Source organism: Pristis pectinata, chromosome 14 (assembly GCF_009764475.1).
Source record: "Pristis pectinata isolate sPriPec2 chromosome 14, sPriPec2.1.pri, whole genome shotgun sequence".
Lineage (NCBI taxonomy): Eukaryota > Metazoa > Chordata > Chondrichthyes > Rhinopristiformes > Pristidae > Pristis > Pristis pectinata.
The window spans coordinates 46,148,431-46,171,805 of record NC_067418.1 but is presented as its reverse complement, the minus strand read 5'-3'; the positions used below and the strand labels follow the sequence as shown (position 1 = coordinate 46,171,805).

The 23,375-nt window shown below is 46.9% G+C and overlaps 1 protein-coding gene across 2 annotated transcripts in view; it reads right to left on the bottom strand.

The window, feature by feature from the left end:
* The window catches only part of LOC127577844 (excitatory amino acid transporter 2-like), a 107,383-nt gene extending 89,900 nt beyond the window's left edge, over positions 1-17,483 (bottom strand). The window contains exons 1-2 of one of the 2 annotated variants that reach the window (XM_052029450.1): positions 17,127-17,483; positions 4,614-4,856 (exon numbers count right to left, since the gene is read on the bottom strand). The gene's annotated coding sequence lies outside the window, so the exon portion shown is untranslated. The remainder of the gene's footprint in view (positions 1-4,613; positions 4,857-17,126) is intronic. The other variant, XM_052029449.1, reaches the window with a different exon arrangement.
* Positions 17,484-23,375: the final 5,892 nt, after the last annotated feature.

Sequence of the window (23,375 nt, the reverse complement as noted above, 5' to 3'; positions counted from 1 at the left end):
AGCCAAAATCTCCAGGTACAACCTCCTGAATTAAGATTAGTGAAATTTCAGTGCTGGTGGAGATGAACTTCATAAAATCAGACGAGGGACAGAACTTCCCTGGATGGAGAGTAAGCCCTTATCTTCAGGTTAGGGTCAGCCATGTGCTGTCTGGAGGCAAATCACTTAACCAGATTAAGGAACAGTCGGCACTCGACGAAGCTTAAACTTTTGACTTCAGATTAGAGACAGCTCTAGAATAACCGTTTGACATCAGATTAATGACTGATCTATGCTGGCTGGAAACTAGATTCTTGACATCATACTAGGGCCAGGTCTACGCTGGCTGGCGACGATCATCTTGACTTCGGGTTATGGAAGGACCATGCTGGATGTAGAATAACCTCTTCACATCAGGCTAGTTGTATATCTATACTGCCTGGAGACAAAACTGTTTAAATCAGATTAACCATGCTGGATGGGGACTAGGACAGGCACGGTAGTGCAGCAGTTAGCGTAATGCTATTACAGCACCAGTGACCTGGGTTCAATTCCCGCCACTGTCTGTAATGTTCTCCCCGTGAGTCTGCATGGGTTTCCTCTGGGTGCTCCAGTTTCCACCCACATTCCAAAGACGCACGGGTTAGGAAGTCGTGGGCGTGCTATGTTGGCACTGGAAGCGTGGCAACACTTGCGGGCTGCCCCCAGAACATTCTACATAAGATGCATTTCACTGTGTGTTTCAATGTACCTGCGACTAATAAAGATACATCAGAAAAAAGGAACAGGCTTCTGCTGGATATAGAATAACCTCAACATCAGATCAGGGGCAGGTTAATGCTGGCTGGACATTAGATTGGATGAAGAATAAGTTTTTGACATCAGATTGGGATGTGGAAAGTTTAAAGGAGATTTACAAGGCAAGTGTTTTTTTTACACCAAGGGTGGTAGGTGGCTGGAACAGGCTGCCAGAGGAAGCAGATATGATAGCAACATTTCAGAGGCATTCAGATAGGCACATGAAAAGGCAGATAGACCATGTGCAGGCAGGTCCAGTTTAAACAGACATCATGGTCGGCACAGACAGTGTGAGCCAAAGGGCCTGCTCCTGTGCCGCATTGTTCGATGTTCTATATTCAAAGGAAGGTCTATATTGTATGGATGCAGTACTGAGCCCAACATCAGATTAGGGACAGGGCTATGCTGGATGAAAACCACAACTTCAGATTAGGGAGAGATCTACGTTAGCTGAGACTAACATCTTGATATCAGGTTGGGACAGATCTATGCAGGATGGAGATTAATCTCAAATTCAGATGTATAATAACCTCTTTACTGGTTGAAGACTGTTCTCCTGGCACTGGATTAGGTGCAGGTCTAGGTTTATAGACAGTGGGAGCTGTTGAACCGTGAGCACCACGTCACCCAAACACAAATCATGACGTGCACTCCCACACTTGTCTCTCTCTTGCAGAAGAGAGTCTACAACCAGAACCTGTAGAGAGGCCAGCCTGCAGTCTTAACCCACAGAGGGGAGATGGTGCGAACCATTGCCAGCGCAACTGTTGGAGAGGCAATGGAGAGCGGTGGCTGCAAGTAATGAGTTTGACAACACCACATACTGAGCTGTCCTGTTTGTACTCCACTCTCTCCGCACCCCACACTCTCTTCCGGTTTACAACCTGCAGCTGGTGTAACTTTGCATCACTTACTTTGACCCTTCACCTCATCACTCAACCCTTGCTCCTGTCAAATCCCTCCCATTTGTCAGTGGGCTCCAGATTTCTTCCTTCACCATCTGGCGATCAGTGCATGATCAATGCAGGCATCAGCTTCAAGCCGGGGTTTTGGTTTTATAGTTTTAGTTTTAGACATAGAACACTACAGCACAATACAGGCTCTTCGGCCCACAATGTTGTGCCGACATTTTATCCTGCTCTAAAATCTAGCTAACCCTTCCCTCCCATTTCTCTATCATTCATGTGGCTATCCAAGAGTCTCTATGTCGCTCATGTACCTGGCCCCCACAAACTCCACCGGCAGTGCGTTCCATGCACCCACCACTAAAAAAAAACTCACCACTCACATCCCCCTTATACCTTCCTCCAATAATCTTAAAATTATGCCCCTTGTGTTAGCCATTTTCACCTTGGGAAAAAGTCTGACTGTCCACTCCATCTATGCCTCTTATCATCTTGTACACCTCTATCAAGTCACCTCTCATCCTCCTCCTCTCCAAAGAGAAAAGCCCTAGCTCACTCAACCTATCCTCATAAAACATTCTCGCCAATCCTGGCAGCATCCTGGTAAATCTCCTCTGCACCCTCTCTAAAGCTTCCACATCCTTCCTATAATGAGGTGACCAGAACTGAACACAATACTCCAAGTGTGGTCTAACCAGAGTTCCATAGAGCTGCAACATTACCTCGTGGCTCTTGAACTTAATACCCTAACTAACGAACGCCAACACTCCATACGCCTTAACAACCCCATCAACCTGCATGGCAACCTTGAGGGATCTATGGACATGGACCCCAATATCCCTCTGTTCCTCCACACTGTTAAGAGTCCTGCCATTAACTTTGTATTCTGCCTTCAAATTCGATCCCCCAAAGTGTATCACTTCACACTTATCTGGGTTGAACTCCATCTGCCACTTCTCAGCCCAGGTCTCTTATCAAAGTAGGACCCAGAGTAACTGCACACCGTTCCATTGGCTATTTGCCTCAATCTGCGTTTCCTTCAGTCTGCCGTCGGACTGCTTGGATTGGCTGCGGGTTGCAGGTCAGCCAGCTGTAAGCAGCTGATCTGAGTTTGCTAACCCTGGGGCCCCTCATAGAGGAGGATAGCCTCAGGGTGTGTGGCAGAGCAGCACAGGTCACTGGTGTGCTGCTTGGGCAAGTCAGATTGGGAATGTGCCACCAGGCTGGTCTGTGGCTCAGTCACCAGCCAGCTGCGAGGCTGGGTCACATGGGGTCTGTTGCTAGGCAGAACAGCCTGGGGATCTGTCAGGAGGTAGGGTAGAAGGCTAATCCATCACTTGGTTGGATATCTTGGGGTTCACTGCCATCCCCAGAAAACTGTTGATCCACCACTGGACTAGAAAGGCCTGGTTTATCCCAGTCTCTCTCCTGCCATCCTCCAAGGTCCCCCGTTGAGGATCTCATCACTGCCTCCTTCTGATCAGCAAACTTAATGGCAGGGGCAGTGAGGGGGGTGCGGAGGGTGACCTCTCCAATGACCCTTTCCATTGCTTTGGCACCCTTCTCCGGAAGGACAGCCAGGAACCCCCACGGAGGCTGCATCAACATGATGGCTGTGATGGGGAGCTGCCAGAGGGAAGCAACGTCTCCTCCTCAGTGGAGACTTCCCACCTGGCCTTCCAGCACTGGCCACTCTCACCGCCAAATCACCTCCTGTCTACCCCACACTCCCCGGTTCCGCCAAGTACGGCGTCCAATTCCAACCCCCTCGTGCAAACTAAGGGGGCAGGAGTAGGCCACTCGGCCCCTTGAGCCTGTTCTGCCATTCACAACCTCAACTCCACAGTCCCATCAGTGGTAACCTTTCACCCCCTTGCTTGTTAAAACTCTGTCTACCTCTGCCTTAAAAATATCCAGGGATTCTGCTTCTAAAATCTTTGAGGAAGAGAGTTCCAAAGACCCACAAAGCTCAGAGAATTTTTTAACTCATCTCTACCTTAAATTATTGTTAAACAGTAACTTTTATTTCCAGATTCTCCCTCAAGAGCAAACATCCTCTCCATCCTTGTCCTGATGCAGGGTTTCAACCTGAAATATCCACAATTGCTTTCCCCCACGGACTGGTATTGATTTATTATTGCCACTTGTACCGAGGTACAGTGAAAAACGTGTCTTGCATACTGATCGTACAGGTCAATTCATTATAGTGCAGTTACATTGATACTGCTCGACCCGATGAGTTGCTCCAGCAGATCGTTTGTTGCTCCAGATTCCAGCGTCTGCCATCTCGTGTCAACATCCACTCCGTGTTCTTCTCCCCCCCCCCCCATATTCTTCAGTCCTGCGCCAATTCTCAGGGCAAGGATTCTTATGAACAAATCTTCACTACCTACCTTCCCCTACCTCCATAGTGCGTGGCCTCTCATCACCCATCTCCTCCTCAAGCGACCACACTCCCTCCACTGAATCAGCTGTTTCCTGCCTTCTTTAATGACTCCCTCCTTATACATTCCCCAATGACAATAATAAACCAATTGCCAATTAGCATCGGTCTGGAGTCACATGGCCAGAGTGTGTGAGCATGGTTCCTTTCCTTAAAGGCACTGGTCAACCAGCTGGGACTTTAAAACAATCTGGTTAGTCCGTCGTCACCATAATCGATGCAACCTTTCTCCTTCAGATTTATTCAATGCCCTTTATGATTCACTGGATGAGTTTGGCACTGGCACTGCCAGTACTTATCGCCCATGCCTAGTTTCCCCGGAATTGAGGAGACAGTTCGGAGTCACCACATTGAGGGGCCTGAAGTCACATCGAGGCCACACCGAAGCTACATTAACTAAATTTAAACCCCACAGCCAGCAAGGTGGGATTTGAACTCAAACACATGTTATTTGTCCGGGCTTCAGGATTACTGGCCCAATCACATACCTGTAATAGCTTCACAATGTGTGTATCCAAAGAGGTAGTGGCTTATTTATTTAAGCTGACTACTCAAATTACATTTATCCTCAGACTTCAAGCTCTTGCTATTTTGCGCTGATACACCATATGACTCCCCTGTCCAATCATTGGAAAGAACCTGCTCTCGGTACACAGAGGACGGCAGGTCCGTACTTGCAAGATGCACTAAAAAAACAAACTGACGGAGGAATTCAGCAGGTCGAGCAGCATCTGTGGAGGCAAAAGGATAGTCAATATTTCAGGTCGAGATCCTGCATAGAGGGCTGCACAATACTGTTCTCCACCCTCTTAAAGAATGAAAGCTAATTTTGACTATGTACCTTTTCACATTCAACAGTGAGATACAAGTAACATCACCTTATACATTTCATGTCATTGTAACTGATGTTGGGTCCAACTATAAATCTAGTCTAGTGATAGTCTTCTGTCTTCCTGATCTCTGTACAGCTTAAAGAGTTGTGTTAATTTTTGGACTGTTTGGTTCTGGAGTTGAATTGTGACGAAATTCTTTCTCTCTGTCGGACTTGCTAGTTCCTGAAGTTTGCACCGAGCCCAGCTTTACCATCGAGAGGTTCGCCATTCCGGGGAAACTAGGCATGGGTGATAAGTACTGGCAGTGCCAGTGCCAAACATCCAGTGAATCAGAAAGGACATTGAATAAATCTGGAGGAGAAAGGTTGCATCGATTATGGTGACGACGGAAATAACCAGATTGTTTTAAAGTCCCAGCTGGTTGACCAGTGCCTTTAAGGAAAGGAAACATGCTCACACGCTCTGGCCATGTGACTCCAGACTGATACTAGTTGGCAATTGGTTTATTATTGTCATTGGGGAATGTATAAGGAGGGAGTCATTAAAAAAAGGCAGGAAACAGCTGATTCAGTGAAGGGAGTGTAGTCGCTTGAGGAGGAGATGGGTGGTGAGAAGCCATGCACTATGTACAGGACCACCTGATTTCATCTCCAGTTCCAACCACGCGTCTCCATGTTCTGCAAACCTCTTCTGCGGTTCCTGCTTCCAACTTGTGTGACCTCAGCTTGTGGCCGCGATTAGAGTCAGTGACAATTTTTTTTTTGACCCACAGCTTATGTTCAATTATAGAAAGCAAATCCGGTTGAACGAGGCTCAAGTGTAACCTCGGTCGTCTCATCAAGGGCTCCGTGGCGGTGTGCGGAGCTGTCCTGTGCGTGACCGACATATGGCTTCACGCTGAAGGTCCAACGGTCCCTGCGACACCTGCTTGTACAGAGCTTCCCTGGTGATTCCGACTGACTTCTTGGCCACTCCATCTGAAGCCGGACGATGCGAAGGAGGGGGGGGGAACCTGTAGGGCCATCGGTTTCGAGCAGAAGGTGTGCTCGTCAAGCAATGTATCGCCATCACTGTGGAAAGTTTCAATCCCTCATCTTCACACTAAGTCAAATTCTGCCCACACCTTCCAGCATGTGTACAGAGGCCGCTTTTAACACTGGACCTGCGATCTGAGACCAGACGCGGTTACTGGGAAATCTACCATGACCGTATTTAACGCGCTTCACTTCCAACATCCAAGTTCCCACAGCAACAGAGCAGTCACAGTGATGCTCTGCTTGGATCTTCCATACTCAATAATGAAGTCGTATTGCAGTGGAAGGACCGCTGAACTCTGCATCCTGGGAACTACCGTTCCAGGTATCCCTGATTTGGGCTCCAAATGCACCAGATTATGCTCCACTTAGCCCGAGACTTGAGTTTGCGTTTCCCCCGCACCAGTCCGCTCCCCCAACCTGTTTGGCTTCACGCCTGCACTAATTATTATAGCCGCGGGGGCCCAAGTGAACGTGGAGCCTCGGTGCTGGAGCCGGCCCCCAGAGTGGAGTGGAGTGGTCTGAAAGCAGCAGCTGGACCTCAGGTGCTGGAAGGTGAGGCGCCAGCCCACAAACTCCCCCACCTCTCTCAAGACAAAGGAGCAGAAGTAGGCCATTCGGCCCATCGAGTCTGCTCCGCTACCTCACCATGAGCTAAACTATTACCATCTAGCCCCAATTCCCAGCCTTTTCCCCAGATCCCTTGATAACTTGACTAATTAGATACCTATAAATCTTTTCCTCAAACACCCCCAATGATCAGGCCTCCACAGCTGTATGTGGCAACGAATTCCATAAATTCACTACCCTCTGGCTAAAGAAATTTCTCCTCATTTCTTTTCTAAATGCTTACCTGCTAATTCTAAGACTGTGCCCTCTAGTCCTGGACTCACCCACCATGGGAAGCAACTTCGCCACATCTACTCTGTCCAGTCCTTTCAACATTCGAAATGTTTCTATGAGGTCCCCTCTCATTCTTCTGTACTCCAGTGAGTACAATCCAAGAGCTGATGATCTCTCATCATATGTCAGCCCTTTCATTCTGGGAATCATCCTCGTAAATCTTCTCTGAACCCTCTCCAACCCCCTCCCTTTAGAACTGTTGCTAAAATTGTCAGTGTTCTGGGTTCAGGTAGGTTTGTGAACATTGACGGCATTCACAAACATTCAGGGACATGTGGGATGCACAATAATATTGAGAAGTTGAAAAGAACTATTGTTTTCCATTTAAAATGCTAAAAAGTGGACCCCCGCACTAAAGATTAATTGAAATCATTCAAGCTCACTGAAATAAATGACAAAAACTCAGCTGTTTCCCCCTCCCTTGCTGGTGCTGATTTCAGTTGAATGGGGAGTACCCTGCTTCCCGTGGGATTAACTGGGATACAGGCCCAGGGACGGTTTCCTGGCGGGAGAGCTGTGGAAGAGGTTGCTGCCGCTGTGCTCTCCCTGAGGATCCAATGCAGAGACAGCCAGCAACACCGACAGATTTAGACTGCCACTAGCCCTGGGAATCAAGACCTCCACTGAGATACCCAGGTAAGATCTTGCCCCTATTTCCCAAAAATGCCTCATGATTTTGAAGCATCTTTGCTGACAACATTTGCCCAGCGTAGGTAGTGCTGCCCCATTAAGATTGGTCTGTTTTCAGGTTGCCATAGTGATGGTCAGATGTACTTTGTGTATTCACTTTGCCCTCATGTCTGTAAAATCTCTCCAGAGTGGATTCCCCAGTGTGGCATTGCACTGTCTTCATCAATGAACATCCCTGTGAGTTTGATTCATTCACATAAAGCAGCAGTATCAATTCATTTGTCAGTGCATCGGTGGTTAATATGCACTTTTACACAGAAGTGTGCATTAGATATTGTCCAAATCCAGTCCCTCGTTATCTGAACGAGCCTCTGAACAGCGATATCTTCCTCTCCATTGTTTCAAATTTCCATTGATTTTTTTTTCCACTGCATTGCCTTAGCCAGGCTGCTGAAATACGATCATTCTCTTGGCAATTTCTGTTCTAAGCCGATGGTGAAAAAGCCTTTCTAATTGGCTGAAATGGTCTCACTGGTGTGCTTCAGGTTCTATTCTAGAAGCTTGAACATTGCCACCCTATTTTGCCTGTGGGATACCTGTCATTTATTTCAAAAGAAATTCTCCAGTATTTGACATGCGAGTTTGAATGTTGGGTTTCGCAAGCTTAGTGGAGTTGGCTGCATTTTTTCACCTGCTGGTCCATACACAAAGCTGCCGTGGAAGATGTGATACAAGAATGAGCCAAATTTCCAATACAAGATGAAATATCTTGCAAATTGCCTCACTCTGCTTCTGGTTCCTTGTCCCCAGTAATATAGCCTTTGGCTATTTCAAACAGCTTTGGTTTAATGTGATCTTTCAGTTTCTGCACAATACCTTTACACAATCTTTACACAATCAAGTCACCTTTCCCCTGAGTGGAGGTAAAGAAGGTGGAAAAAATGATGAAGATACAAGAAACCTCTGCAACCCGGAGCAAATAACAAACTGCCGGTGGAACTCAACAGGCCGAGCAGCACGTGTGGAGGCAAAGGGATAGTCGACAGTTCGGGCCGAGACAAAAAGCTGTCGTACCTTGCACAAGGGATTTCTGTGTGTGATCTGGTCGGTGAAGAAATTCAGTCACCACTGAAGCAAGTGCTGTGTTAAGGTGAGAAGGAGTTTTAAAGGAGATATGAGGGGTAAGTTTTTTAGGCAGAAAGTGGTTGATGTCTGGAACTCACTGGTGGAATCAGATTCATTTGTAGTTATTATATAATATCTTATATTAATATGTTTAATAATTACATTTAAGAGGTATTTAGACAGGTAAGGCATTGAAGGATACGATCCTAAATCGGGCAAATGGGATTGGTGCAGATGGGCAAAAAGGTCGGCATGGACATGATGGGCTGAAGGGCCTGTTTCTGCATTGTATGACTCTATGATCTCCTTCCACTTGTTTCCCAAGCAGAAGCTTTAAGAGTGTACTGGAGAAGGGAGTGATACCCTAGTTCCCTGGGCTGAGAGGAGCCGTTCAAACCTCCTGGGCTACCTTTTGCTAATTGCCACAGGGCAGAAGGATGTTGGGTGCCTATAGATCTTCATCAGAGTCACACAGCACAGAAACAGGCCCTTCGGTCCACTGAATCAGCAATCAAGCACCCACTGATCACTTTTTACAGATGTACCACAGAAAGCATCCTATCCAAATGCATCACGGCTTGGTATGGCAACTGCTCTGCCCATGACTGCAAGAAATTGTAGAGAATCGTGAATGCAGCCCAGTCCATCACACAAACCAGCCTCCCCTCCAGTGACTCCGTCTACACTTCCCGCTGCCTCGGGAAAGCAGCCAACGTAATGGAGGACCCCCTTCCATCCCGGTTATTCTATCTTCTCCCCTCCCCCCGCCCCATTGGGCAGAAGATGCAAAAGCCTGAGAGCATGAACCACCAGACTCGAGGACGGCATCTAACCCGCTGTTATCAGACTCTTGAATGGATCTCTCATATAATTAAAGATGATCTCTTGAACTCTTGATCTCCTAGTCTACCTCGTTGTGGCCCTTGCACTTTATTTGTCTGCCTGCACTGCACTTTCTCTGTAACTGCAACACTATATTCTGCATTCTGTTTTCTCTGTACTACCTCCATGTAATTATATGTGGCATGATCTGTCTAGACATCATGCAAAGCAAAAAAACTTTTCACTTTATCTCAGTACATGTAACAATAATAAACCAATACCAATTTTATTCTCCTGATATTCCCATCAACTCCCGAGATTCTACTGCTCACCTGCACACTAGGGGCAATTTGCAATGGTCAATTAACCCACCAACTTGCACGTCCCTGGGACGTGTGGGTTTGCACGTACTTCCTGTAACATATTCACAGGGAGTATGTGCAAACTCCTCACAGACATCGCCAGAGGCCAGGGTTGAATCTGGGTGCTGGAGTGAGGCAATAGTTCTGCCAGCTGTGCCACTGTGCCACACAACACTTGGCCAGTCACAAAGTGGTTACGAGGTAGTTGTTCGGGAGATTATACTTTTACAGGGGGTGAATCTATGGTGTCAGGTTTGACTCAGCTGTGGCCAGATTATGCCTCACTCCAAACTCTCAAGCGTGGGTAGGGGATGTGGGTGGACACAGCAATGCAGAATGAAGGATCCTAGTACAGTCCTTCAGGTGAAGGGCTAAGCCAAAGACCATGTTGTCCTATCAGCTGGATGTAGAGGATCCTTAGGCACTGCTCAAGGAAGCGCGGGAGAGACCCGGCTTCAATTCCGGCTGCTGTCTGTAAGGAGTTTGTACGTTCTCACCGTGTGTCTGCGTGGGTTTCCTCCGGGTGCTCCAGTTTCCTCCCACATTCCAAAGACGTACGGGTTAGGAAGTTGTGGGCATGCTATGCTGGCACCGGAAGCGTGGCGATGCTTGCGGGCTGCCCCCAGAACACTACGCGAAAGGTGCATTTCACTGTGTGTTTCGACGTACATTTGACTAATAAAGAAATCTTAATCTATGCTGCACAATATCCGTCGGGGAGGAGGTACAGGAGCCTGAAGACCCCCATGCAACGATTCAGGAACAGCTTCTTCCCCTCTGCCATCAGATCTCTGAACAGTCTGTGAACCCATGAACACTACCTCATCATTTTTTTTTGCACTATTTATCTATTTTGTCATTTAAAGTAACTTTACGCCTTTGCACTGTACTGCTGCAGCAAAACAACAAATTTCACAACCTATAAGTCAGTGATAATAAACCTGAGTCTGGTTCTGATCCATCCCTCAAGCACATCATTGGACTAGGTCATTACCTCATTGTCACATTGCTATGAGTGGGATTTTCCTGTGCATTGCCTCATTTCTCACATTACCAAAACTAGAGGTAGTTTATTAGCCAGAAAATATCTTGGGACTGGCTGAGGTTTGCAATAAGTTCAGAACAATACAAGCTCTTTTTTTTATTGAGTGGATGACCCAGATACTCTTAAGTGACAGAGCCAAGGATGATCCCCACCCAGCATCATGAGTGGGACCTTTGTCAATTGCCTTACAATGTACCTGAGGTTTTGGAACTGAAGCCTTTTAATGACATTGAGGAATATTAACATCCCTGTGAATCCTGCTACTTCAGCAGGAAAATCTCCTCACTGCCTCAAGTTTCTGTGCCTTTGCTCTGCTTTGTTTACTAACTACCAGAGGCTTATCGCCATCCATCCTTCCCTTCCTTCCAAGTTTTTATCTTGAAAGTTAGCATTAACTGGCTTCTGCTTTCATGCAGCAGGCACATTCCAAACCACAATAATGAACTGCATGGAAGAATTCCTCTTTGTGGTTCTCTTATTGTCTTAAATTTGAGTCCGTGGGTCACTGACTCCCACAGTATTCCCACTGTGATAAGACTATTGAACGGTTCCCTTATACAATGAGATGGACTCTGACCTCACGATCTACCTTGTTGTGACCTTGCACCTTATTGCACTGCACTTTCTCTGTAGCTGTGACACTTTACTCTGTACTGTTACTGTTTTTACCCTGTACTACATCAATGTACTCTGTACCAACTCAGTGTAACTGCACTGTGTAATGAATTGACCTGTATGATCGGTTTGCAAGACAAGTTTTTCACTGGACCTCGGTACAAGTGACAATAATAAACCAGTACCACTGACCCTGCTACCGCTATAAGCACTTCTTCCATTTGAACTGCTCAGGGCTTTTTGCACCCCTATCAAATTTGTGCCTATTCTTTGCTCTAAGAACAACTCCAGAATTCTCCAAACAGCTGAAGTCTCCAACACCAGTAAATCTCCTCTGCACTGTCTCCATTCTCAATTTTCCTCCAAAGACGTGAATACACCCTCCTGGCACTTTCCTTAAAGCTAAGTCAATATTATATCCTTCACACTCTTCCTGCTAAATTTCTTCTGCCTTATGTCTGCCAGTTTCATCAATCCACAAGCTCTTGTGATTTGTTGCTACCATTCGCACAGTTTGCTGAATTATTTTAAGATTTATGTCATCTGAAATGATCCACTGTTTGCCCTGGCCTAGGTCATTACTATATATCAAAACAGCAGTAGTGTTAATGATGAGCCCTGGGGAGCACTGTTGTCTAAATCCTCCCAGTCTGATTAACAATGTGCTCCACAACTCCCTGCACATTCGGCTATTTTATCTCCACACCGTAACTGCTGCTTTAATGACATCACCCCTATTTTCTTAACAAACTACTAAGGTGATATTTTGTAAAGTCCTTTTAACCTCCAAACCGACAGCCACCTATATCACCTTCATCAACACAAATTACTTAAAGAACGCAATCAATTCCAGTAAAATTCGCCCATAACATATCTGTGACTTTTATTTATTCATCCACACATTTTCAAATGCCAAGTAGCTTTTCCCAGACATGAGTCATCTCAGGTTTATCCGTGTGAGGATTAGCATTGACAGTGCCCTGGTCAATCCTGTCCCATGTTGTATGTGTGACCTCCGAGCTTCAGAGAGATCGATTACAGAACTTCTGCATTAGAATTCCATTGGCAAATGCCTCCATCTCACTCTCTCTCATGCACATACAGACTCACTCACAGATATGTGCGCCAACACACGCATACACACCTAAACACACTTGCATATATAAACACACTCATGGATACATGCAATTACACACATGTTCTCACAGATATACATGCACACATACAAACACATACACACACACATACACACACACACACACACACACACACACGTATGAATTGATAAGTACAAATTGATCTGTACAAATGGTATGCAAGACAAGTTTTTCACTGTACCTTGGTACGTGAATAAACCAATACCAACATATACATTCACGCATATACAGTACACTCACACATGCTCACAGATACCACTCACAGATACGCACACACACTCACACACAGATGATATGTGCATACACACGATTTTACGAACACATATACACACAGATACAGATATGCATGAACACTCATGCATGCAAATATGCACACAATGACATACATACAAATACACACTTTTGCATGTTCATGCACTCTCACATACACACTTGCACACATGCATTCAGTTAGAGCTACCGTATTGATCTATGGTAATCGTTTATACTAATTTGGGTTTTTATATTTCTAGGTTTCTATTCCAGGGAAAGCTGTCACTGACCAGGATGTATACCACGGTTACAATCAGTGCAGCCAGCCTCCTGGATGCTTGTCCGTGTTCTGGCCTGGAGCCTCTGACCAGCTGGCAGGGGCAGGGTGACAGGTGAACTTGCCAGCCTACCAGCAGGTGGTTTACTCCTAGTCTACTGCGGTACACTGTCTTATTTTAGTTAGTTCGACTCCAGTACCTCTTTGTTGGTCTCCATCTCCTCTGTCCCCATGTCCATAAACTAGCCTGTCTATGCTCAGAAAATGCTGGAAGCAGGTCAGAGGTGACATGTTAACTATGTTTCCCCCTCTGGTTCCTGTGGAAATATAAACCAAGCAATGAAAACAATGACCTCCTTACCATTCTGCTGTACTGGAGAGTATTTAATGTCATAGAGTCCTACAGCATGGAAACAGGCCCTTCGGCCCAACTCGTCCATGCCAACTGCGTTGTCCAGTGAGCTAGTCCCATCTGCCTGCGTTTGGCCCATAGCCCTCCAAACCTCTCCTATCTATGTGCTTGTCCAGATGGCTGTTATATGCTGCTAATGTGCCAGCCTCAACCACTGTTTCTGGCAGCTCATTCCAACTACGCACCACCCTTTGCATGAAGAAGCTGCCCCTGATGTCCCTTTTAAATTTCTTGCCTCTGATCTTAGACCTACGCCCTCTTGTTTTAGCACCCCTTCCCTGGGATAAAGACGATGTGCTTTCACCCTGTCTATGCCCCTCATGATCTTGTATACCTCTGTCAGGTCACCCCTCAATCTCGTACATACCGGGGAATAAAGTCCTCGTCTGCGCAACCTCTCCTTGTAGCTCAGGCCTCCAAGTGCAGGCAACATCCTGGTAAATCTTTTCTGCGCTCTTTCTAGTTTAATAACATCTTTCCTATAACAGGGTGACCAAAACGGTACACAATACCCCTAGTGCGGCCTCACCAATGTGTTATATAACAGCAAAAGAACTTCCCAGTTCTTCTTCTCAATTTCCAGAGCTTATCGCTTTATTGCAGATGTCCAGCATCTATAACGTTATGTCTTTGCATAACTTGCCCACAAGTTGATAGGACCAAGATTTGTAGAGGGGTTCTGTGCAGAGTATCATTTTGACAGAAATTCTTCTGCTTCACACTGCTCTGCTGCCTGATTTGGAAACTCTGAAAATGATTGCAGTATCTTGGTGGTCAAACACTGACAGCCAAAAATAAAAAGCCCCGAACAAATTAACTTTGAGTACCAGGGGTTGGAGGTGGTCACAATTTCGCTCAGAATCTTAATGCTTCTTCATCTTCAATAACAATGCTGCCCAGCTGTTCACTGTCTCGAGGTACATAGTCATAGTGAGTCATCCTCATAGAGTAATACAGCACGGAAACAGGCCCTTCAGCCCAGCTCCTCCATGCTGACCATGGTGCCCACCGAGCTAGTCCCACTTACCTGTGTTTAGCCCATATCTCTCGAAACCTTTCCTGCCCTATTGTTCCTTTATGTGCAGCGTAACACTATTACAGCGCCAGCGACCCGGGTTCAATTCCGGCCGCTTTCTATAAGGAGTTTGTACGTTCTCCCCGTGTGTCTGCGTGGGTTTCCTCCGGGTGCTCCGGTTTCCTCCCACATTCCAAAGACGTACGGGTTAGGAAGTTGTGGGCATGCTATGTTGGCGCCAGAAGCGTGGCGACACTTGCGGGCTGCCCCCCAGAACACTCTACGCAAAAGATGCATTTCACTGTGTGTTTCGGTGTACATGTGACCAATAAAGATAGCTTAATCTTAAATGTTGCACATTAGAGATCAGTGATGGAACGTGACCTTAAACTAATTGACATTAAAGGGACCCCCCCACACACACACACACACACACATTAACATCTCTTCATTTGACAATAATAAACCAATACCAATAATTCACATTAATAACAAATATTTCGCTGCTTCATGAAAACTTAAGATACTGTAAACACTTCCTACCAAGAGCAAATTATATACAAGTTACATCAGGACTAAAAGTTCATTTTTCATTGCAGGACTCATATTTCTACAGAAACTGGAGATATTAGAATTTCCCCCTCTAATTTACAAATTATATAAAGGTTGGGCTTCCAAGTGAGGAAGCTAATCCAAAAAAAAATTATTTGATACAAAATATAGACACAAATGGGTGAATACAATTTGGAGAGGACGAGAACAGAGAAAGACAACTGTGTTTACTTCGTCATTATAGTCCGCAGAGGAGCGTTCAATTTATGGTGCAGTGGACGGCGTCCCGGTAGAGTTAACAGCCAGAGCAACACAAGAGACGGCAGACTCTGGAATCTGGAGCAACAAACAATCTGCTGCAAGAACTCGGCGGGTCAGGCAGCACCTGTGGGAGGGAAGGAAAAGTCGACAAGTCCTTCCTTACCACAGATGCTGCTCGACCCGCCGAGTTCTTGCAGCAGATTGTTGCTCCAGAGTTGACAGCCGCACCACCACTGAAGTCTCCATTTCCAGCTAATTCTGCTGTCAAACGCCACCGTAACTTATTGCATTTTGAAACATAAATCTGTTGTTGCCGAGCTGTTTGGGAGCCGGTCGGGACATATTCAACATCTGTGAATAGCATGTCACTGTAAATATCAACATCTGGTTCTGTCGGTTCAGATAAAGCGAGGAACCCTCTGGTGTTGAGGAATGTCAGTCCCCGCCTTTTCAGCAGAAGTTGTTGTGCACCAGGGTGAGAGCCGACCCACACCTGACCCCTGGGCAGGCACTGTGTCCAACCCCAGCAGGGAGACTTCTCTCAGAGGCTGGTGCGCCGGGGAGTTGGGACGATCCGCGGCTCTTAGCCTCCTCACCCCCTTCATTGCCCGCGCCGTGTCGGCGACATTGGCGGAGTTAGGGGCAGTGGGGTTCCGCCTGAGAATCGGGGGTGGCTCAGTTTACAGCACCAATCTGCCGTACACTGGCGTTCAGTCCAGCCGAGGTTGCAGCCTTTGATCAGACAAGAGTCCATGTGCAATTGCCATCCCCCCCCCTCTCTCTCCACTGACAGGCTAACTCGTGTCCGCTTCCGTCTCCCTCCCTTGTGTGATTTCTTACTCCATCTCCCAGCCCCCGTTATATCCCCTCGCCCTGCTGAGTTCCTCCAGCGGACTGTTTATTGCCCCCCTTACACCCCATGTCCCGTTTCTGGTGGAATCCGCACCCCCCTCCCTGTCCCAGCTGATACTTTCCATTCTGGGCTCCACAGAATGACTTGCCGCTCATAAAAACAGGATTCCTTTCCCTCCCGCTCTGGTTGCTGTGTCTAACTGGGGAGCGGGCAGAGGGTCAGAAGCCAAGCCGAATAAATCTAGTCGATTCATCACACTGTGGCGGGTGCGTGTGTGTGTGTGTGTGTGTGTGTGTGTGTGTGTGTGTGTGTGTGTGTGTGTGTGTGTGTGTGTGTGAGAGAGAGAGAGAGAGAGAGAGAGAGAGAGAGAGAGAGGTTCGGAATCAGGCAGTGCAAGGATTCGGTCGCTCCCCCACCATTAACACACGCCGCGGAACACAATCCTCTCCCACCCATTTACAGCGACGAGTGCTCTTTCCCCGGGTGATAACAAGCCAGTAAAAGCGACCGCACACCCTCCATTCAGCCGAGCGGACGGGACTGAGCATCCCTGCCTCTGCCGCCGCACATGCTGCCTGTTCCCCGGGAGCTGCCGGCTGACCCCCGGTGCAGGGACGAACCAGAAGCGGGGAAATCCCCCAGACCTGCCCGTCAGGAGTCCCCGTCACTGTGGCCCCAGCTCCCACCGTTAGAAACCTCCCAGCGAAACCCCTCTCCCCGCCTCTTGTACCAGTCAACCTGCGGGATCTCCCTTCCCTCGACCGATCGCTGGGTCTAACTGGACAAACGTCTGGAATAACCCCGCGGAATCAACACGCCGGTCATCAACATACTTGTATAAAATAAAACTCACCTTTGCCTCGGCCTCTTCCACTTCAAACAGGGTTCAAATCCCCAGAACCTGCTCCTTGTGACTGGGTTACCTTTGTGCGTGTGTGTGTGTGTGTGTGTGTGTGTGTGTGTGGTCGGGATAAGAGTGCGGTATAATCCTACAGCCAGCGATGCCTCCGGGACCTCCTCCCAGTCGGTGTGCCGTGGAATTCTCCGATTCCGGCAACGGGGCAGACGGGCTGGGCTCCTGCCTCCTGGTTAGGTATCAGCCCCCGCCTGCTGAACGCACAGATGACACCATTAAGGCAGAGTGCGCGCTGTGTGGGATTTACACCAACCAACCCCTCTCTCCCGTGCTGACATCACTCGCGTTTCCTGATTCCCCTGTGAATCCCTCGGCTCTACACACTGTTGTATGTATCGCCAGCCCCCGAGCTCCCTCAAAGCCGCGGGAGCCTCCCGCCGTTCACGGTTACCCGCCCCTCCTCGCTGTCTTCAGTAATTCACCCGCCAGATGTTTGATTCTGCTCACGTTTTATTTCATACCTTTTTCTTTTGTTTCCCTGATTATCTCTGGACATAATCTACACCTTTGACTAATAACGTTCTCCTTTTATCAGTGCTGCAAAGATAACTGGGCTCCAACCCTCTCTTAATCCGCGCGCACAGACACACACACACACCACACCACAGACAGACAGACAGACACACACACACACACACACACACACCACAGACAGACACACACACACACACACCACACCACAGACAGACACACACACACACACACACACACCACAGACAGACACACACACACACACCACAGACAGACACACACACACCACACCACAGACACACCACACCACAGACAGACACACACACACCACAGACACACACACACACCACACCACAGACACACACACCACACACAACAGATACCCACACACCACAGACACACACACACCACACACCAGACACACACACACCACACACAACAGATACAGACACACACACACCACACACAACAGATACCCACACACCACAGACACACACACAGCACACAGCACACACCACAGACACACACACCACACACCACAGACACACACACAACACACCACAGACACACGCCACGCACGAACAGCACATACACACACCTCGCAGGCACGCACAAGTATACACACCACACAGATACACACACATCACACAGACACACATACCACACAGATACACACACCACACAGATACACACACACAAACACACAGACACACACCACACAGACACACACATCACACAGACACACACACCACAGACACACACCACACAGATACACACAAACACAGACGCACACCACACACACCAGACAGGGGCACCACACAGACACACACGGCACACACACCACAGACACTGCACACACCACAACAACAAGCAGCGACCATCCTGTGGTGTAAGCTACTGTTTAAATAGCTGGTGAATTTAAAACAAAATCTTTGTTTCAGTTTTGGAATAAAATTAACTCATTTTGCCCAGAGTGTGCAGAAGGAGGGGGGCGGCATTTGGGTCCTTGTTGGTTAGATTTCACCTCCCCCAACCACCACCCCCCCTCCCCCACCCCCACCTCAACAAACGGACCATTTCAGTCTCTATCTGCGGACTGTGAACTGACGCCGGGGACCTTGGGATCTGGGATCTGGGAACTGGGAAAGTAGGGCGAACGGAGAAGAGACCGCGCTGTATTCGGGAGCTGGAAGTCTGAGACAAAAGGGAGAACGTCGGTTAAGAGAGAAACGAGGTAAGTTTCAGGTCAATGATCAGCCCCGGATTCCTGGCAAATCGTGCTCAGTAGGGAGAAGAGCAAAGAATGGCTGCGGAGGAGAAAAGGAAAGAAAATCAATTCAGTGGCATTATTTGTCAACCCTTGGCAATAATTTACCATCTGCAGAGTGGGTGTCCAGAGTTTCAATTGTTCCCCATCTGGGCAAAGAGGTCGAGAGTCATTGAAAGGACCGCTTCATTGAAAGGGTCCGCACGCCATTAATTTCCAGCTCCAGCTTTCTGCGGTGTGTTTAATTCCTTTTAACGATGTAAATGCAGTTTGGTGGCAAATCCCATTCACGTTACACTGTTTAAGGTACCGTCCATCAGTTGGTGGAGATTTGCAACTCACCGTGACCCTCTTCCTCGCCACAACTTGTCCGCTATTTACATACTATAATACTTCATATTATCCCCCTGTCAACTTCTAGCCCAACTAATAGACAGATAGACACGTATAATTTATGTTCTGAGTGTTGTCCGTACCTGCGTGCCTGTGATGCTGCTGCAAGCAAGTTTTTCACTGTACCTCTACCTCACTGTACTTGCGCACATGACAATAAACTCGACGATTTGACTTGATAGATGGATAGATCTAATGGATGACTAATTGAATAATAGATTGAGGGACTGGATGGATAAAGATTTATGAGACAAATAACTACTCTGTGACATCCTTGCAGATATGTGTACATATATGTCTTACATTCATACATACTTGCACATACATGCACAAATGCCTTTATTTTCCATGTGACAGATGTACCATAATTATCACATAGAAAATATGTATACATGTATGTTGCACACCTACTTTCGAACTTGCAAACGTAGCTAACGTGTGTGTTATTCTAGACGTGTATAATTTTATACACAAATATTTGTATGCCTGCTTACAACAACAGTTTTCATTTATACAGGACTGTTATCGCATCAAAACACCTCAAAGTGCTTCACGAGACTGCTATCATGTAAAAGAAGATGCTGGGGCACATCAGGAGATATTACATGCATTATATACATATAAGTAGTACACACCTGCATGTTTAGATAATTACATAATAATTAAGACCATAAGACATAGGAGCAGAATTAGGCCATTCGGCCTATCCAGTCTGTTCCGCCATTCTGGTTCATGACTGATTTATTTTTCCCTCTCAACCCCATTCTCCTGCCTTCTCCCCGTAACCTTTGATGCCCTCAACTGATCAAGAACCTATCAACCTCTGCTTTAAATACACCCAATGACTTGGCCTCCACAGCCATCTGTGGCAATGAGTTCCACAGATTCACCACCCTCTGGCTGAAGAAATTCCTCCTCTTCTCTGTTCTAAAGGGTCGTCCTTCTATTCTGAGACTGTGCCCTCTGGTCCTAGACTCTCCCACTACTGGTAACATCCTCTCCATATCCACTCTACCCAGGCCTTTCAATATTCGGTAGGTTTATGAGATCCCCCCTCATCCTTCTATACTCCAATGAGTACAGGCCCAGAGCCATCAAATGGCTCTGAGCCATCAGAGCCCGGAGCCATCATATATGTTAACCCTTTCATTCCCGGGATCATTCTTGTAAACCTCCTCTGGACCCTCTCCAATTGCCAGCACATCCTTCCTTAGATATGGGGCACAAAACTGCTCACAATATTCCAAATGCGGTCTGACCAACGCCTTATAAAGCCTCAGCATTACATCCTTGCTTTTATACTTTAGTCCCCTTGAAATGAATGCTAACATTGCATTTGCCTTCTTTACTACCGACTCAACCTGCAAGTTAACCTTTATGGAATCCTGCACTAGGACTCCCAAGTTCCTTTGCACCTCCGATTTCTGAATTCACTCGCCGTTTAGAAAATAGTCTACGCCTTTATTCCTTCTACCAAAGTGCATGACCATACACTTCTTTGCCCATTCTCCCAACCCATCCAAGTCCTTCTGTAGACTCCCTGCTCCCTCAACACTACCTGCCCCTCCACCTATCTTTGTATCATCCGCAAGCTTGGCCACAAAGCTATCAATTAAGTCATTCATTAAATAAGTAATTACAGACATAATTACATGCATATCTCATTATCAACCTTCCTCATAATTCATATTTCCTCATATTTCCTTCTAATATGAGACATTTGGCCCATTGTGTCACATTCACACTATGACCCATTCTCTCTCACGTATCCATTAACTTCCCCCCCCCCCCCACCGATTCTCCTACCACCCACCAATTTACAGCAGCCAATTTCCTTCATGATTGAAGAATAAAACTGGAACATTATCTCATGTTCACAGCAACCCTGCAGTGATTTGGAGATGTCATCCTCCTTTGAGCAAGTTGTTCCATCAACAGATGTTTATTCTATATTCCACAGAACTGCCTCTCCTGAATTCCTTGGGTGTCAGCCACCAGTCACCAAGCAACAAAAGGCCAACAGCCTTCGCTGCAGTGGAAGTTCTATTTGCTCTTCATGAGCACGGTCCTACCTCTGTGTTTGTTTGGGCTGAATGTCAAAGGTCCAATCTGTTTGTTTTCGTAGTTGAACTCAAATGCTAATGACCTAGAAGTCGACCACTTCTGAATTCACTCCCCATTTAAAAAATAGTCTACACCTTTATTCCTTCTACCAAAGTGCATGACCATACACCTCCCCACACTGTATTCCATCAGCCACTTCTTTGCCCATTCTCCCAATATGTCCAAGTCCTTCTGTGGACTCCCTGCTTCTTATGGGTCTTCTGGGAGCAAAGCTCTTGATTCCATTCAACACAGCATGAATGTATCTAGAAGCTCAGATGTTCCGAAGAAGTGGTCACTGAGATCAATTGCCTTCTCTGGACAGAGGTCACGTCACAGAGCCTTACTTGGAACTGAAGAACTTTATCAGCTTTATGGGAAGCTAGGCAAGAAATCACTGGGGTCCTGGCAGACATACTTGTATCATCTTTAGCCATGGGTGAGGTACCAGAAGACTGGAAGGTGGCTAATGTTGTGCCGTTATTTAAGAAGGGTTGCAAGGACAAGCCAGGGAACTACAGGCCTGTGAGTTTAACATCAGTGGTGGGAAAATTACTGGAGGCGATTCTGAAGGACAGGATCTACCAGCATTGAGAAAGGCAAGGACTGATTTGGAATAGTCAGCATGGCTTTATGCAAAGGAAATTCTGCCTCACACATTTGATTGAGTTTTTTGAAGAGGTGACCAAGAGGACTGATGAGGGCAGGGCGGTAGATGTTATCTACATGGACTTTAGCAAGACCTTTGACAAGGCCCCACATGGTAGGCTGGTCTGGAAGGTTAGATCACATGGGATCCAGGGTGAGCTAGCCAATTGGATACAAAATTGGCTTGGTGGAAGGAGGCAGAGGGTGGTACTAGAGGGTTGTTATTTAAACTGGAGGTCTGTGACCAGTGATGTGCTGCAGGGATCAGTGCTGGGTCCACTGGTTTTTGTCATCTATATTAACAACTTGGATGACAATGTTGTTAATGCAGTTAGTGAAACTGGTGGTGTAGTGATAGTGGTTTATCTAATCCTACAACAAGATCTAGATCAACTGGGGAAATAAGCAAGGGGATGGCAGACAGATTTTAACTGGGACAAGTGTGAGCTGTTGCATTTTTGGGAAGTTAAACCAGGGCAGGAGTTGCACAGTAAATGGCAGGGCCCTGGAGAGTGTTGTACAACAGAGGCACCTAGGGGTACAGGTACATAGTTCCCCGAGAGTGGTGACACAAGTAGACAGGGTGGTACTCGCCTTCATCGCTCAGGGCACTGAATACAGGAGCTGGGACATCATATTGCAACTGTACAGGTTGTAGGTGAGAACACAGAATTGTGTGCAGTTCTGGTTGCCTAACTATAGGAAGGATGTCATTAAGATGGATAAAAGGTGCAGAAAAGGTTCACGAGAATGTTACCAGGAACGGAGGGCTTGTGTTATAAGGAGAAGCTGGATAGGCTGGGACTGTGTCCCTGGAGTGTAAGAGGCTGAGGGGTGACCCTATAGGGGTGTGTAAAATCATGAAGGGCATAGATAAGGTGATGGTCACAGTCCTTTCCTCAAGGTAGGGGAGTCGGAAACTAGAGTAAATAAACCTAAGATGAGAGGGAAAAGATTTAAGAGGGATCCGAGGGGAAATTTTTAACGGTAATTGGTTTATTATTGTCACGTGTACTGAGATACAGTGAAAAGCTTTGTTTGCGTGCCATCCAGATCATTCCATACGTCCTGTAAGTACACCAAGGCAGGGAAAAGCAATAACAGAATGCAGAATATAGTGTTCCAGTTCCAGAGAACATGCAGTGCAGGTAGACAACTAAGGTGCAGGGTTCATGGAACGAGCTGTCAGAGGAAGCTGCAGAGGAGGGTACAGTTACATTTAAAAGACACTTGGACAGGTTCATGGATAGAAAAAGGTTTAGAGGGATATGTGCTAAATGCAGGCAAATGAGATGAGCTTAGAT